The 15168-nt window shown below is 41.2% G+C and overlaps 1 protein-coding gene across 15 annotated transcripts in view; it reads right to left on the reverse strand.

Moving 5' to 3' along the window:
• Nucleotides 1–15168, reverse strand: part of MGA (MAX dimerization protein MGA) — a 131746-nt gene that overhangs the window by 69047 nt on the left and 47531 nt on the right. For 11 of the 15 annotated variants that reach the window (XM_033107260.1, XM_033107253.1, XM_033107256.1 and 8 more), the window contains exon 1: nt 4995–5408. The exons of 3 other annotated variants lie outside the window; for them this stretch is intronic. The gene's annotated coding sequence lies outside the window, so the exon portion shown is untranslated. Of the gene's footprint in view, nt 1–4648; nt 4760–4994; nt 5409–15168 lie in introns of those variants that run through there. One more of the 15 variants, XM_033107246.1, reaches the window with a different exon arrangement.

Below are 15168 nucleotides of genomic sequence, written 5' to 3' on the forward strand. Positions count from 1 at the left end.
AAGTTTAAAAAAACCAAAAAGCCAAAGGAAGAAAAGAGTATGTATTTGCTTGACATCAACTGTGAAGACAGAAAAGGAACCAGTAGTATTGGCTATATGGATGGAAAACTGTGTAGCTGGTAAAATACATATTAACACTTTCTAAATTTTGTATCTTTTGAACATACACAACCCATTCAAAAAATAATTAAAAGTTAATTTTTAAAAGTTGTAACGAAAAACGCCACATATACTGAATGATTCCATTTATACAAAATGTCCAGAATAGGCAAATCTATAGAGACAGAAAGTAAATTAGTGGTTGCCAGAGAAGAGAGATAATTGAGACAACTGCTAACAGTATGGGGTTTTCTTTGGTGGTGGGGGGACGAGGGGATGAAAATGTTCAGCAACTAAAAACCACTCAAGTGTTTCTGTTCAAATGGTGAATTTTATGCTATGCGAATTATATCTCAATAAAGTTGTAAAGAAATCTCAGACTGTTAATTCAACTGAACTGAGGTGTTAAATTACCTAAATATTCTCTAAGATACAAAGCTATCACCTCCAATCAGCCTTTACACAAAAAAGGAAGATGCTATATCACTACTACTTTGTAACTGGGTCAGTAATTTTGATTAATCAAATTCAGCCACTTTTTGGTGCTCCTCATTTTAATTAAAAAGTCTAATTTTACCTTTCATAAGAGCTACTGACAAGCAGCAAAAGCATCTGATCTGAATTCTATCTCTTCTTACAGGACTAGCCACATCACCAAAACAAAACAAAAACCCTCCAAAACTTAAAATATTCTCTAGTCTGAGAATAACAGAAAACTTTATTCTCTAGCCTGAGGATAATACAGGTTTTTTAAAAATCAAGGTTGGCTATTGTTTCCTATTACAATTAAACATAGAAATAGAAACCCACCTCATAACATTAAAGCACTAATACCCAGAAAAGGTGAAAAAAGAATCACTCCTCTGATTTGGAGTTTATTTTTTAAGAGACAAAACTTAGGGTGATTCTTTTCAAAAACTGCCTGAGGCTTACAGTAATTAATTTCACTGATTTCTTAAAACTAACAAGTTTAGGAACACCTATAAGACATTCATAAAACAAAATTCAAACATACGTAGAAGTCACGAATAAGGTGGCACTGTAATAATAGTAAAGCTTAAAGAACTCATAAAAACTAATAACTCCACAATGGTGTATAACTCAATGCAAAATTCCCAATCCTGAATTTAGTCCATAAAATTCAAAATTTTGTTACAAATCACCAACTATTTTTGTGAGCAATTATGCAAAATACTCTTAAGCGCATTTAAATATGACTATAGTGGCAAAGAACTACCTAAAAAAAATTTTTTTAGCTATCCCAAACCTATGAATACATTAAAGGGTTAAGAATTTCTTAAAATTGTCTTCTATAATATTAAGAGCTTGGTTTTCAGATTATAGGTAAAATTACAGCAAAGAAGCTTTTTAACCAATGCTTTAAAAATTACTATCTTAAAAATTAATCTATGAAATGTCAAAAATTCAACAGACAGAAATCTAGTTTAGTGTTAGACTGAAGTAAATTTTACGCTAACTTTATAGATATACATTTCAATTTTTCCCTTTTGCCTAAAAAAAAAAATTAAGTGCAGAAAAGTCAGACTGCCATATTTGAATTCTGTATACAGGTATATAGTTTAAAAATGTAATAAAAATGTAAAAATGTGTATGAAGACAGAAAAAAGTTAGAACTTTCAGACTCATGATTTGTATAAGGTCTTTTTTTTAAGAATCCTGCAATCAGGTTATTCCATGAGTTCATCAAAGTGTACACAACCAAACACCTAATTTATGACCAAAATAATCTATCTTGAGCCATACCTTGCTACTGGTTTAGAAACAAGGAATTGAATTCTTATTCCACATCAATTTTTAAGCAGAGATTCCACTTCCCTAAGCAAAGGATAGTCAATTCAGTATATTCAGCTGTTTCACACACACAATACCACTGTAAAGTCTAAGATAACTTTAATTGCAAACTCCAAATGTACTTTAGGAAGAGGTAGGCCACTTATGAAGAAATAAAACTCCTTCCAGCAAGATTCTAAAAATACTCTGTATTTAGCTTTCTAAAAGCTTTAAGGAAGACTACAATTTTGGTACATATATGTAACTTGTTCAAAAAAATCTCAGTTCAGTTTTTCAAGAGCAAGCATTCATCTGCATAAAATAACTAATAACAAGCGGAGGAAATAAATTTAGTTGTAGATGGGAAATATATAAGTAACATTCTGAAAATGTCACAGTAGAAAAACAGAGAGGCTTTCACAATGAATGTTTTTTCAGGTAAGTAATGTGGCAAGTTTCATAAATTGTTGCAATTTCAGTCTCAATTCAAAATGTGTCTCTGGAAATGTTTTACTAAAGCAGTGAACCTCCTACAACTTACAAAATACACTAGTTAGTTTACTAGGTAGTTACCTAATTCAATGATTCATGTACTGCACCAAAATATATATATATATACATGTATATATATATATAAATATGTGTGTGTATATATATATACATGTATGTGTGTGTGTATATATATATACATATATATATATATATCAAAATTCCAAATCAAGTTATTTTAAAAACACAAAATATTTGAAAACTGGTCAACCCATTCTGAATGTTTCCAAAGTTGCTAAAAATAACCATAACCTTTCATCCAACAAATGCATTACTGTATTGTAGGCACCAAGATGTTAGTTTGTTCCTTTATATGATCATTCAGTATGAGTCTATGGTTAAATTAAATTACATTTCTGAAAACTTGTGAGGATAAGGTCACTCGAATTTATGAGCCCAGAAATTTGAAAAACCTTAAAAACAGATTTGGGGTACAAATATAATCAGAAAATAAGATAGCAAATGGTAGCAAAGTCAGTAAAATAGCTATCTACCAGTTCTTAACCGTCATTAGGTAATTTTAATAATTAAATGGTACGTGTTGTCTATTAGTAAGCACTTACTTGGGGCTAGGCAATATCCTGGGTATTTTATCATCACCACAACCCTAATAAGGTAAATTTCAAAATATTACCTCTAAAGCTTTCGGTTTTAAGGCACAGAATTACATCTGCCTGAGGCAGGACGCTCCTTTCTTTTCTATCCCTAGACACCATTAATAAATGCTGGCTTCAGGAGCATGTTTTGTTCCTAGAAATGGTGCCTTAATTACAACTTGAGGTCCCTAGCAGTTGCTTGAGAATTTGAAGAACTCTTATGGCAGAAATGGACAGCAAGCAGTCACGTTGCCTTCGAGTAAGCATGGCAAGGTACCCAGGGCACTGAATTTCCTCAACTCCTAAACCTGTGTTTTCTGTTAAATGAACCCAACCCACACAACCGCTGGAAAAGAACGCTACAGCGGCAAGAAGCACTAACACTGATTCCATACCCTTAGAAACGAAAAGCCCTCCTGCCAGTCCCTGGGAGAAGCAGTCGCCGTCGACTATCAAGGGCCCACAATCACCGCTTTTCAACTGCAGAGGCCCGCTGGCCAAGAACCACGTGAAAAAATGCCGCAAGGAAAGCTCTTCCGGGGAAGAGTCCCTACAGATCACGTGCCGCGGGCAGGAACCCGCCGATCGCTCGGCTGGACCCAGTCACATTCAGTTACCGTGGAGACTACAGAACCAGCCATACTGCCCTGCCCTCCCAGGCCAGCCCCCTTCCCAGCAGACGTCACGACGCCTCCAGGCACTTTCCCTGCAGCCCAGCGGCGGCGTCGTGCCCAAAATGTAGAGGCAGAGCAGGCAGCGTTTGTCAGGGACTCCGCCGCAGAAGCCTGGGGAGCTTTACAACATGCACCGGCGGCGCGCCGGTGGGCTCGAGCGTTCTCTAGATCCACGTGTCTGTTCCCGCGACGGGAACCCTGGGAGAGTGGTCTTCCCTTGGAAGATTACTTTGGTAACTCACTGTGTTCAGCTCCTTCCAGATCTCTTTTTACCTCTCCCTACTTCCATCAAAAGGAGGCATTTAGCCAAAAGGAGGCATCCCCAGGGTTCCAAAAGCAAAGCAAAAATTTTCACAGCAAGACACTACCACTTTCCACTTCCAACCCAGTTTGAAATGATCCCTCACTTTTCCACAATCTTCGCATACAGATTCCTCAAGTTTGATGGCTGGTGCTCAGAGCGATTTATTTACGTCCCCCACTCACCTACCACTGAAGGCAGAGACTTACTTGACAATTTAACAGAAACTGGGAGCCTCATAAACAAGAGAACTAGCCAAAGATCGCCCCAACAGAGGAATAAAGAAAATAACACCTGCTCTTCCCACCTGTTTTCCCCGCCCTCATTTCTGCACTTACGAACCACCGGTCCTTTGTTTACCAAGTTCCCACTCATATACAGCTCTCTTCCTCGCCCTCCTTCTTTATTAAACTAGCTGTCTTGCCTCAAACAACTTGCTCGGAAATTACATGCTAGAGGAGGCATTTGTACAGGTGTCAAAACGCTGCACACAGCTCCTCAGAAAAGCGACGTCAGCACCGTTTCTCTCAGAGTTTTGTAACCCTGAGACCTGAGCTCTAAAATGCAAAGTGCACAAGCAGGGCTCTCGACCTAAAGCCCCGTGCCCGGATGGAAGGAAGTCGTCACGCGGATCATACCATGCGGTGCGGCAACCCACGCACGCGAGCGCAGGGCCGCGCTATGGGCGCGTCCCTACCCGCCTCGTGGCCGCTCTCTGGCGTCGATGTTCCCAGTTAGTTCGCGGCGCGACACGGAAGTGAGGCCGGGAACGCGCGCGAGGTGACATGCGCAGCCTTGCTTAGGGGGACCAAAGGCGCGCGCCAAAGGCGGCCCCGCGCAAGGCCGGGCCTTGGCCCGGGCGTGCGAAGATCGCTCAGCGAAACGCTTCTCACGCCGTTCAAATACACAAGAGCTTCAAACTCTCGAAAAACTCTAATCGGGCCAATACCAAAGCGACGCCCCCCACCCTGGCCAGAGAGTTACCGTGCGGGGCGTGGCCGGCTTCACCCGTAGTCCTTCACATCCCGCTGGGGGCGGGTTATTCTGTTCGGTTCGCACACCGTGTGTCCGCTCCAGCTGAAGAGCCTGCGCGCGCACCGGACGTCCACGTCACCGCGCACGCGCTCCTACCCGCTCGGAGCCCATCGCACATGCGCAAAAGAAGGCGCGAGCAGCACCTCCCTCGCCCCTCCCCCAATACCAGGAGGCCAACAGCCCCGGAGCAGCGACGAGACCCTTGGGACCCGCCCCTGGAGCTGAAGCCGCTGCCTTTCCGGGTCCCAGCAACGAGAAAAGTCTACTGAAGATTCCAGAATCAAGAAAGGAGAGGCAGGAGGGAGGCACCCCAATTCCCTCAGCCTAGCACACGAAGCCTTCGTGAAAACCGTGAAACCTTTGCCCGCGGGCTTTCCCAACTGTGCCTTCTACCGTTTCCCTAGGGCTCCTCGCCGGCCCCGCCCCTGCCGCGCCCAGCCCCACCCACACGGGGATCCGCAGTCCCCAGGGCTTCACGAGCCCGTCAAATGAATCCGACGGATTCCTCCCCAATGTGCTTTGGGCTTGGATAACGTCAGAACGTCGGGAAACCTTGAAGAAAAGACCTTGAGAGACGAGTTGTCAAGTTTGCAACACCCTCGACCAAAGAACACTATGACTAAAGTAGGGAGGAGAACGAAAACCTCACTGCCGACTGGAAAGGGAAGAAGAGTTGACACTAATGTGCCTGATTAAAGAGAAAAATATCCTGATAAAACAGTAAAACTTGGAAACAAGAATTTTGCATGATAGAGAGTATATTATCTGACCTTTAATCCTGGATCCTGTGTTTTCAATTTTTGTCTCTTCAAAATATTAAGCTATGAGGTGCAAAGAAAAAAATTATCAAATATCTGTCAGGCAGTTGCTGAACTAAGTTTATGGACAGTATTTCTCCCAACCAAACATCAAAAATTATCTTTCTTCTTCACTATTCCTTACCAGCCTCTTTCCTCTGTGCTGCTAACACTCCAGTAAAAAGGGAGAGTTATTTAAAGTGAGAGAAAAAAGGCAAAAGAGAAGTAGGTAGTAAAAGAGCAGAAACTGTGGTCCATGTTTCCAGACTGTTTTCTTTTACTCTTTTAGAAGAATTAGCAAGAACCTAATACAAACTAGATGACTAAACACAAAACTGGGAAGAAAGAGAATGAGGAGGTTCAAAGAAGGGAGCCCAAGAGGAGGAGGCTTATCCAACAGGACCGATCTGAGCAGGATGGACTCCAGGCATATTAGGAGGGTTCTTCTTTCTCTTCGTTCTGCTTTTCCTCAGGATATGCCACACCACGGGAAGAAACTGTACTGGAAGTTAGTATGGACTGGAAAATGTGAAAAAATTTACAGACTTCTGAAGTTGCTCTGAAACCCCCAATCAGGCACGAGAGCATTACCAGTGCAACAAATGAATAATACCAAGATCCTAGGCAAAACTGAAAAGTAACAGTTTCTTTGACACCTTCTTCCTCTTTCCTGACCCCAAAAACCTCTTTCCTGCAAGCTGCCTTGTCAGACTCTCCCACCAAAGAATGCCTTCCTTTCAATGGTCTAAGATTTCCTCACATAAAATTTCCATTTTCTAAGGCAGAAATAAAATCTGTGTTGACTTAGCATTAAAGCATCTGATCCTGCAGTGTAAATGACTGATGACTGACTAAGAACCATGCCTAGTGGTAGTTGGATCCCAAAAGAGATAAATTGACAGAAATGGTGTGTCTAATTGGGGAATCTGTGAGGCCACCTTGGTAGGGAGGGAAAATGGAGATTTTTCTTTAGCTACTCTTTCCCTATACCAGGCAAACATATTATGAAGTGCCAGATACTTTTTTAAAAAATACCAAATTTTCAAGATTCAGCACTGGATCTCCTGGTGGGAGAAGTAAACTACCAGTTTTTTAAAGTGGGTTCTGCCTAACGTATAAAGGTCTAGAGATGTACTATCAAGAATCTCAGCTTATAAACATTTTTATATAATCTAAAAATAATACTGCCACACCAATTCAGTGGCCCACTTTTGGTTTAACATCATGCTAATATCAATAATCACTTTTTTGTTGTTTGCTTTTTCAAGTAACCTCTTAAATGGTTACATTCAACTTTTTGTTTTTTTAAGTGTCTTTCTCTAGGACCTATCAACTCCAAGTCAAGTAGTTGTTTCAATCTAGTTGTGGAGGGCGCAGCTCACAGTGGCCCCTGCGGGGATGGAACCAGCAACCTTGTTAAGAGCACCGCACTCTAACCGAGTTAACCAGCGCCCCAACATTTACTTTTAATGCAGTGTTTATCAAACTGACGTCCTTGGTTGTGTGTGGGGGGGGGTGTGAGGGTGCGTGTGCGTGCACACACGGTGCCAAAAAAATGTATACACATTTTAAGAAAAAGAACTGTATTAAAATTGTAATACTCAATATATACTGAGAACAAAAAATGAATACAAGTTATTTTGACTTCTGCAATTATAAGAGGTTCTCAAAATGGTTACCATCAGTGTAATATTAATAGTTTTTTTCCTTTCTCAAAATGTGTATACATTTTTTTGGCACCGTGTGTGTGTGTGTGTGTGTGTGTGTGTGTGTGTGTGTGTGTATCTTCCTTTAAAAGGAATCCTTGGGCGGCCAGATGGCTCAATTGGTTAGAGCACAAACTCTGAACAACAGGGATGCCGGTTCGATTCCCACATGGGCCAGTGAGCTGCACCCTCCACAACTAGATTAAAGACAACAAACTGCCACTGAGCTTCCGGAGGAGCGGTGGTATGGCTCAGTTGGTTAGAACGTGAGCTCTCAACAACAAGGTTGCCAGTTCTATTCCCACATGGGATGGTGGGCTGCACCCCCTGCAACTAAGATTGAAAATGGCGACTGGACTTGGAACTGAGCTGCGCTCTCCACAACTAGACTGCGCTCTCCACAACTTGGGGCTGACGGGCCCTGGAGAAACACACTGTCCCCCAATATTCCCCAATTAAAAAAAAAAAACTTTTTATAAAAAAAGGAATCCTTATATAACCTGAATTTTTAAAAAGCCAAGCTAACTGCTAGAGTAGACGCTCCTGAGTTTCACCTTGCCATTAGAATTCTCTCAGTTATCATAGCTTACCTTGTTTGTCCAGCCTAACACAAAAATCCTTCCCTTGGTTTTCTTTGGTTGACCTTTCAAAGAGATTTAACTACATATTAGGGAGATGAGAACAGATATTGAATGAAATATAAACAATCTGGCCTAGCAAGTGCACAGTTTTGATCCCATTTACATGCACATTTTTTAATTCAACAAATATTTGAGTGCCTTGTATATTCTGAGGATAGAGGAAAGACTGGTACCTCATGCACTGTTCAAATGTCTACACTAGAACCCCAAAGAGTTGGCACAATTTAACAGAGTCCACCAACAAGACAAACTATATTCCTTATCCAATCTATTGAGATCCCACCTTCTCGGTTCTAATTTCTACTAAAGACATACCTCTCCCAAATAACTAGAAGAAAAATGACCTCAGTCTTCAGATGAGACCCATCAGCACCCCTCAAAACCCCTGGTTTGTGGTCTTGTTTACAATACCTTAATTCAATGCAGCAAGACCATTCTTAGAAGAGCTACATATAGACTGGATTACAAAAGAGGCTAGCTTTTTTTTTTTTTTCCACAAAGTCTTTCACTGGCCATAAAAACTTGTGTGCTACATAGGCAGAGGGGAAAAAAGAGGGAATCATAGTATACAACTCCATCTTTGCCTACCACTTAGTACTGCACCTAAAACCAACTCATGTCAATTGGCAGTATCTGAAATTTGGCTGCAATATCTGAAATTTGGACTAAAGAATTAAAAGTGGCAAGTGTCCTACGCTTAAGGAGCTAATAATCTACCCAATGAAGGGATTTAAGTCTCTAAATCAGAGAGTAATGGTATTAAAAGTATGTTTTAGAAAATGTCTGTTAAGAGAAGGATGGAAAAAGAGGAGAGATGTGATGGAATGTTATCAATGTTAAGAAACACCATTCCTTCTTGTTGCCCCGTAGCTCAAGCCCGATTATCACGTTCCTTACCCTTTGCATAAGATCTTCCCGATTCATTCTTCATGCCTAAGCTTAAATGTCACTTCTTCAAGAAACTTTCCTTAAGCCCCAAGATCAGATAAGGTCTCCCTGTTGTATGTTCTCATAATACCTTGTATTTCTTTACAGCATCTACCACAACTGTAATTATTGTTTAAACTATGTATCAATGAATGTCTTGCCAACTAAACGGTTAGTTCCACTCTATTCCAGTGCCGAGCACAATGCCTAGAACGAAGCAGACACATAGTATTTCTTGAATAAATGAATATGAAATCATAGGTTCCAATTTTCCAGGCAAACCCAAGTGTCAAATATTGATTTAATGTCCAACAATTTGGGATTTGGAAAACGGTCATAATACATTTACTTATCCTCATGTTATATAAGCAAACAAGCATCCAGCTTTGGCTAACACTTTCCAAGGGGTACAGTCATAATTAGAAAAAACCAGCACCACTGACTCTTATCCCAAATTTTTTCTCCTTAGGGGAGTGGATAAATATTGACAGGACAGATGCTTGCAGAGATAAGAATAATTTTCTAGGAAAGTCTAAGTACTTATTGCCTGAATGACTTTTGCCTGAATATCACCTAGAAAAATCAACAAAGGCAAAAAGATTTTTTGTGTTGAAAAAAATAAATATAATTCCATAATTTGCCTTCTGGTAATAAAAGCAACAAGTTTGTAATGGAGACTGCCATTTGCATATACTCATCTACAAGAAAAAAAATCAGTAAATACAATATCTTCAAGATGAAAGGACACTTTAGTAACAGTGAATTTGTTTTACTAAGATCTAAAGGAAAAACGTCAAATATCAGTGAAATAAATGTTCAAACAGCTAGTTTCAGAAGGATTACAAAATAAAAAATAACAGGCCTATAGAAACATGCAAGTTTTCCACATGCAAGTTTTCAACTAAGCCCTTGGAAGAAATGTCTTATCTAAGAAAGCATAAAAGGAAGAACAGGAAGTTTTCCTAATTAAGCCCAGAGGAGCACAGATATTTAAAACACACATGAAAACGTATAAAAACAGAAACTAGTACTACTAGTACTAGAAGATGACTAGGAGACAGCCAGTAAACTGCAAGGCTAGAATCAAGCAAAAATCAAGAAGGCTACGACAGAAAAATACATTGAAAATTTGTCTGCAAATGCCTATAACAGAAGCCATGCTTACTTTACATGAAGGGACCACTGCCTCATGAAAATGAGCTACAGTGGTCAACATAGCAGTTCCTAGACTACTGGGACATCACAAACCAGTAAAATATCCCAAAAGAAGAGTTAGATGACCATCATATGGTGACCAAATTTTTATATTACAAAGTATACCACCTACCATTACCATTCTTTCTTCAAATAATGGGTATTCTAAGACTAAAAATCTAGGGAGAACATATCTCATAATAAATAAGTCTTTTATTTTTAATACATTTAGATAGATGAAATTTTACTACATTGTCCTTATTTTGTGGTATATCATTGAAAACTTAGCAAAAGGTATTAGAATCGACTGTTAGCCATAGAGCATGATCTCTGGATAGCTAAGATGGGGTCTTCTGAGAAAGAATAACATACAACAGGCCTGGGAAGGGGTATAAGTCACCTTCCCAAGAAGTCAAGAGTCAGCCTCTCCTCATAGTAACAATAGTGGAGAAGAGGGTATTAGCCAACAGACACCCCAATCCAAACTAAAGGACAGCCACGTGATTAGCAAGCTACTTTGAGTGTGTATGTTAGGGGGTTGGGGGATAGCTACTGAAAGCAGGATGACAGCTTTGGCACTGTGACAAGATACTAGAACCTTGGTGGGGCTACATGAGAACAATGTACTGAAACCAAGAACCAAGATCAGACTGAATCACCCACCTAATCACTCCATACATAAGAAAAACTGGGATACATAATGGCTCACTGTAGCAAAGGAAGAGGCAGGTCAAGCTACAATTAGCTCAAGCTGGGCATCAGGCATATCAGACATAAGAGAAAAATGGGGGGGGGGTGTCTTCTTTTATCTGGAAAGTAAACCTAATGTGTTTTTAAGTAAGACTGTGAAAGGATTTTATAACCTTTACCTTTAACTTTACTAAAAATGTTAGCAGTGGTCTAAATGTTGGCGAACAGGGAACACCTGTCAAAGGAGAGGAAAAAGCTATATTAAAATAGAGAATATAAAGATTTTTCAAGCGAGTTGAATGCAGTGCCTTATCCAAATTATCTTTATATAGATTAAAAATTGTGGAGATTATAACACAGGGCCAATATTTTTCATTCCAGGATTACTTCCACCCAATACATTCTGGGTTACCTAAGCACAAGCAAAAGGAGGATATGATCAGTTAAATATTTGTTAAGCACCAACTATGTGCTAGGCACTGACCCAGGGATTAAAACAATGAATAAATATAAGTCCCCTCATGAAGCTCAGGTTCTAGATTAACAGACAAGATAATAACATTGCAAAACTTGTCAGCAGTTTGGAAAAAGCCTTTTAGGAACACTGTAGGAATGCACACAGCCTAGGGGATCTAGAAAGTTTACAAAGAAGAAGGGACTTTTGAGCTGGGTCTTGAAGAGAAATAAAATTAATGAGAGAGAAAAAGAGGACATTGCAGGCTGCAGGTATATAGTCAGTAAACAAAGAACTACAATAAATTATCCAGAATTCAGAGATAGGGCTGCCTTAGAAAAGTAAAACACTTAAGATCAATGCCAAGATGGCGGAGTAGATAAGCGCTGTATTCACCTCCTCCCAGAGCACATCAAAGTTACAACTAAGCTATAGAACAACCATCGTTGAGAACCACCTAAAGTCTAGCTGAACAGAAGTCTTAAAACAAAGGTTATACAGGACAAACATCGACAATGGTAGATGGGGTGGACATGCAGAATGGGCTGATTCCACATCCACGTGTGGCAGTTAAAAATCAGGAGGGATATCTCAGATGCAAGGGTCCCCTCTGAAGAGCAAGGGGTCCCATCCCCACACAAGGCTCCCCAGCCCAGAGTTCCAGTGCTGAGAAAAGAAGTCCCACAACTTCTGGCTGTGAAAAATAGTGGAAATTGTGGCTGAGTGAGACAAAGGGCTGCTGGAGTCCCAGGCTCTCCTCTTAAAGGGCCCATGCACGGACTTATTCGCTGACAGACTCACTCACTCTGAGCTCCAGCACTGAGACAGCAGCTCCAAAGGTGCCAGGGACATACAAGGAGGAACTGAATTGTCTAGTTTCAGAGCAAGGGCTGGAGGAGAAGCTTTCTCCTAGACAGAAGTGCTGGCAGAAGCCATTGTCTCTTTGTTGAGCCTTCCACTCACCCAGCCTGCACACACGGGCAGGTGCCATATATGAGTCTCCATCAACCTAGCTAGCAACATTCACCCGACCCTGGTGATTCCCTGAGACCCTCACCCACTCAACTTGTGCACCCACCCAAGCTGCTTCCAGTGGCTTTCCCATACAAACTGCCTGTCTTGGCTCATGCTGCAGACTTTCCTAAAATCTCTCACAGGTTCACAAATCCCAAACAAGCAGCATGCGGAATTGGTGTACCCCATGCCTCTTGCTAAGAGGCCCAAAGCCCGGCATTAGCAGCAGCCAGCCTCAGTTCACAGCTTAGCCAGTCCCAGGCACCTCCAAACCCAGCACAAGTAGCAATCATCTGCACATCACTTTGTACCTCATATCAAGTGACCCCAGACAGGGCACAGGCAACAGCTGGCCTTGGCCTGCACCAGAACCCCTCGCAAGAGGCCCCAGAACCAACACACCCGGTAGCCAACTTCAGACCACACCAGGGCACCACCCAACCACCTCCAGATGACACACCCAAAGGGCAGACTCAGCAGGCACCAGAGCCCTGCTAAAGTGAATCTTGCTCCTTAGGGGCAGCCCCTGCAACAACAGCTCCTCCACTGTAGTCATGGCCAGTCCTCACAACCAATCAGCCTGAGAATCAATACCTCCCACTGATGTGCCAATAGCAATCAAGATTCAACTACAACAGGAGGGCACACACAACCCACACAAGAGACACACCTAGAGCACCCAGCTCAGATGACCAGGGAGACTGTGCTACTGGGCCCCACGGGACATCTACTACATAAGGCCATTCTACTAAGACCAGAAGACAAAGCAGCGCTACTTAATGTATAGAAACAAACACAGGGAGGCAGCCAAAATGAGGAGACAAAGAAACATGTCCCAAATGAGAGAACAGAACAAAGCTCCACAAAAATAACTAAATTAAATGGAGACAAGCAATCTACCAGATGGAGAGTTCAAAACACTAATTATAAGGATGTTCAATAATCTTAATGGGGACTTCAACAAGGAGATAGGAAACATAAAAGTGGAGATAGAAAATATAAAAAAGAACCAGTCACAAATGAAGACTACAATAACTGAAATGAAGAATACATTAGAGGGGATCAATAGATTAGATGAAGCACAGGACAGAATCAGCAATATGGAAGATATGGTGGCAGAAAACACTCAATCAGAAAAGAAAAAAGAATCCAAAAAAAAATGAGGATAGTTTAAGGGGCCTCCGGGACAATATCAAATGTCAACGTCAAGTGTACCAACGTTCTCATCATAGGGATACCAGAAGGAGAAGAGAAAACAAGGTCATAAAAACCTATCTGAAGATACAATGATGAAAAACTTCCCTAACCTGGCAAAGGAAATAGACATACAAGTCCAGGAAGCACAGAGAGTCCCAAACAAGACAAACCCAAAGAGGCCCACACCAAGACACAACATAATTAAAATGCCAAAGGTTAAAGACAAAAAGAGAATCTTAAAAACAACAAGAGAAAAGCAGTTAGTTACCTACAAGAGAGCTTCCATACGACTGTCAGCTGATTTCTCAACAGAAACTTTGCAGGCCAGAAAGGATTGGCACAAAATGTTCAAAGGTGAAGAAAAGTAAGGACCTACCACCAAGATTGCTCTACCCAGCAAAGCTGTCATTTGGAATCAAAGGACAGATAAAGAGCTTCCCAGAAGAGAGAAAGCTAAAGGAGTTCATCACCACCAAACCAGTATTACAAGAAATGTTAAAGGGACTTCTGTAAGAACAAAAGAAAAAAGATCAAAAATATAAATAAAAAGGCAGTAATATATCTATCAACAATTACTTTAAATGTAAATTGATTAAATGCTCCAGTCAAAAGACACAGGGTGGCTGAATGGATAAGAAAACAAGACCCTTGCATACGCTGCCTACAACTCACTTCAGATCGAAAGACACACAGACTGAAAGTAAGGGATGGTAAAAGATATTTCATGAAAAAGGAAATGTTTTAAAAAAAAGCTGAGGTAGCAATACTTACACCAAGCAAAACAGACTAAAACAAAGGCTATAAGAAGAGACAAAGAAGGACCTAGCAATTCCACTTCTGGGTATTTATCCAAAGAAACCCAAACACTAACTTCAAAAGACATATGCAGGGTCGGCCCAGTGGCTCAGGTGGTTGGAGCTCCGTGCTCCTAACTCTGAAGGCTGCCGGTTCGAATCCCACATGGGCCAGTGGGCTCTCAACCACAAGGTTGCCAGTTCAATTCCTCAAGTCCCGCAAGGGATGGTGGGCAGCACCCCCTGCAACTAAGATTGAACACGGCACCTTGAGCTGAGTTGCGGCTGAGCTCCCAGATGGCTCAGTTGGTTGGAGCGCATCCTCTCAACCACAAGGTTGCCGGTTCGACTCCTGCAAGGGATGGTGGGCTGTGCCCCCTGCAACTAGCAATGGCAACTGGACCTGGAGCTGAGCTGCGCCCTCCACAACTAAGACTGAAAGGACAACAGCTTGAAGCTGAACGGTACCCTCCACAACTAAGATTGAAAGGACAACAACTTGACTTGGAAAAAAGTCCTGGAAGTACACACTGTTCCCCAATAAAGTCCTGTTCCCTTCCCCAATAAAATCTTTAAAAAAAAAAAAAAAGATATGCATCTATATGTTCATTGCAACATTATTTACAGTAGTCAAGATATGCAAGCAACCTAAGTGTCCATCAATAGATGAATGGATAAAGAAGTGGTACATCTACACAGTGGATTGTTA

The sequence above is a fragment of the Rhinolophus ferrumequinum genome, chromosome 6 (assembly GCF_004115265.2).
Source record: "Rhinolophus ferrumequinum isolate MPI-CBG mRhiFer1 chromosome 6, mRhiFer1_v1.p, whole genome shotgun sequence".
NCBI lineage: Eukaryota > Metazoa > Chordata > Mammalia > Chiroptera > Rhinolophidae > Rhinolophus > Rhinolophus ferrumequinum.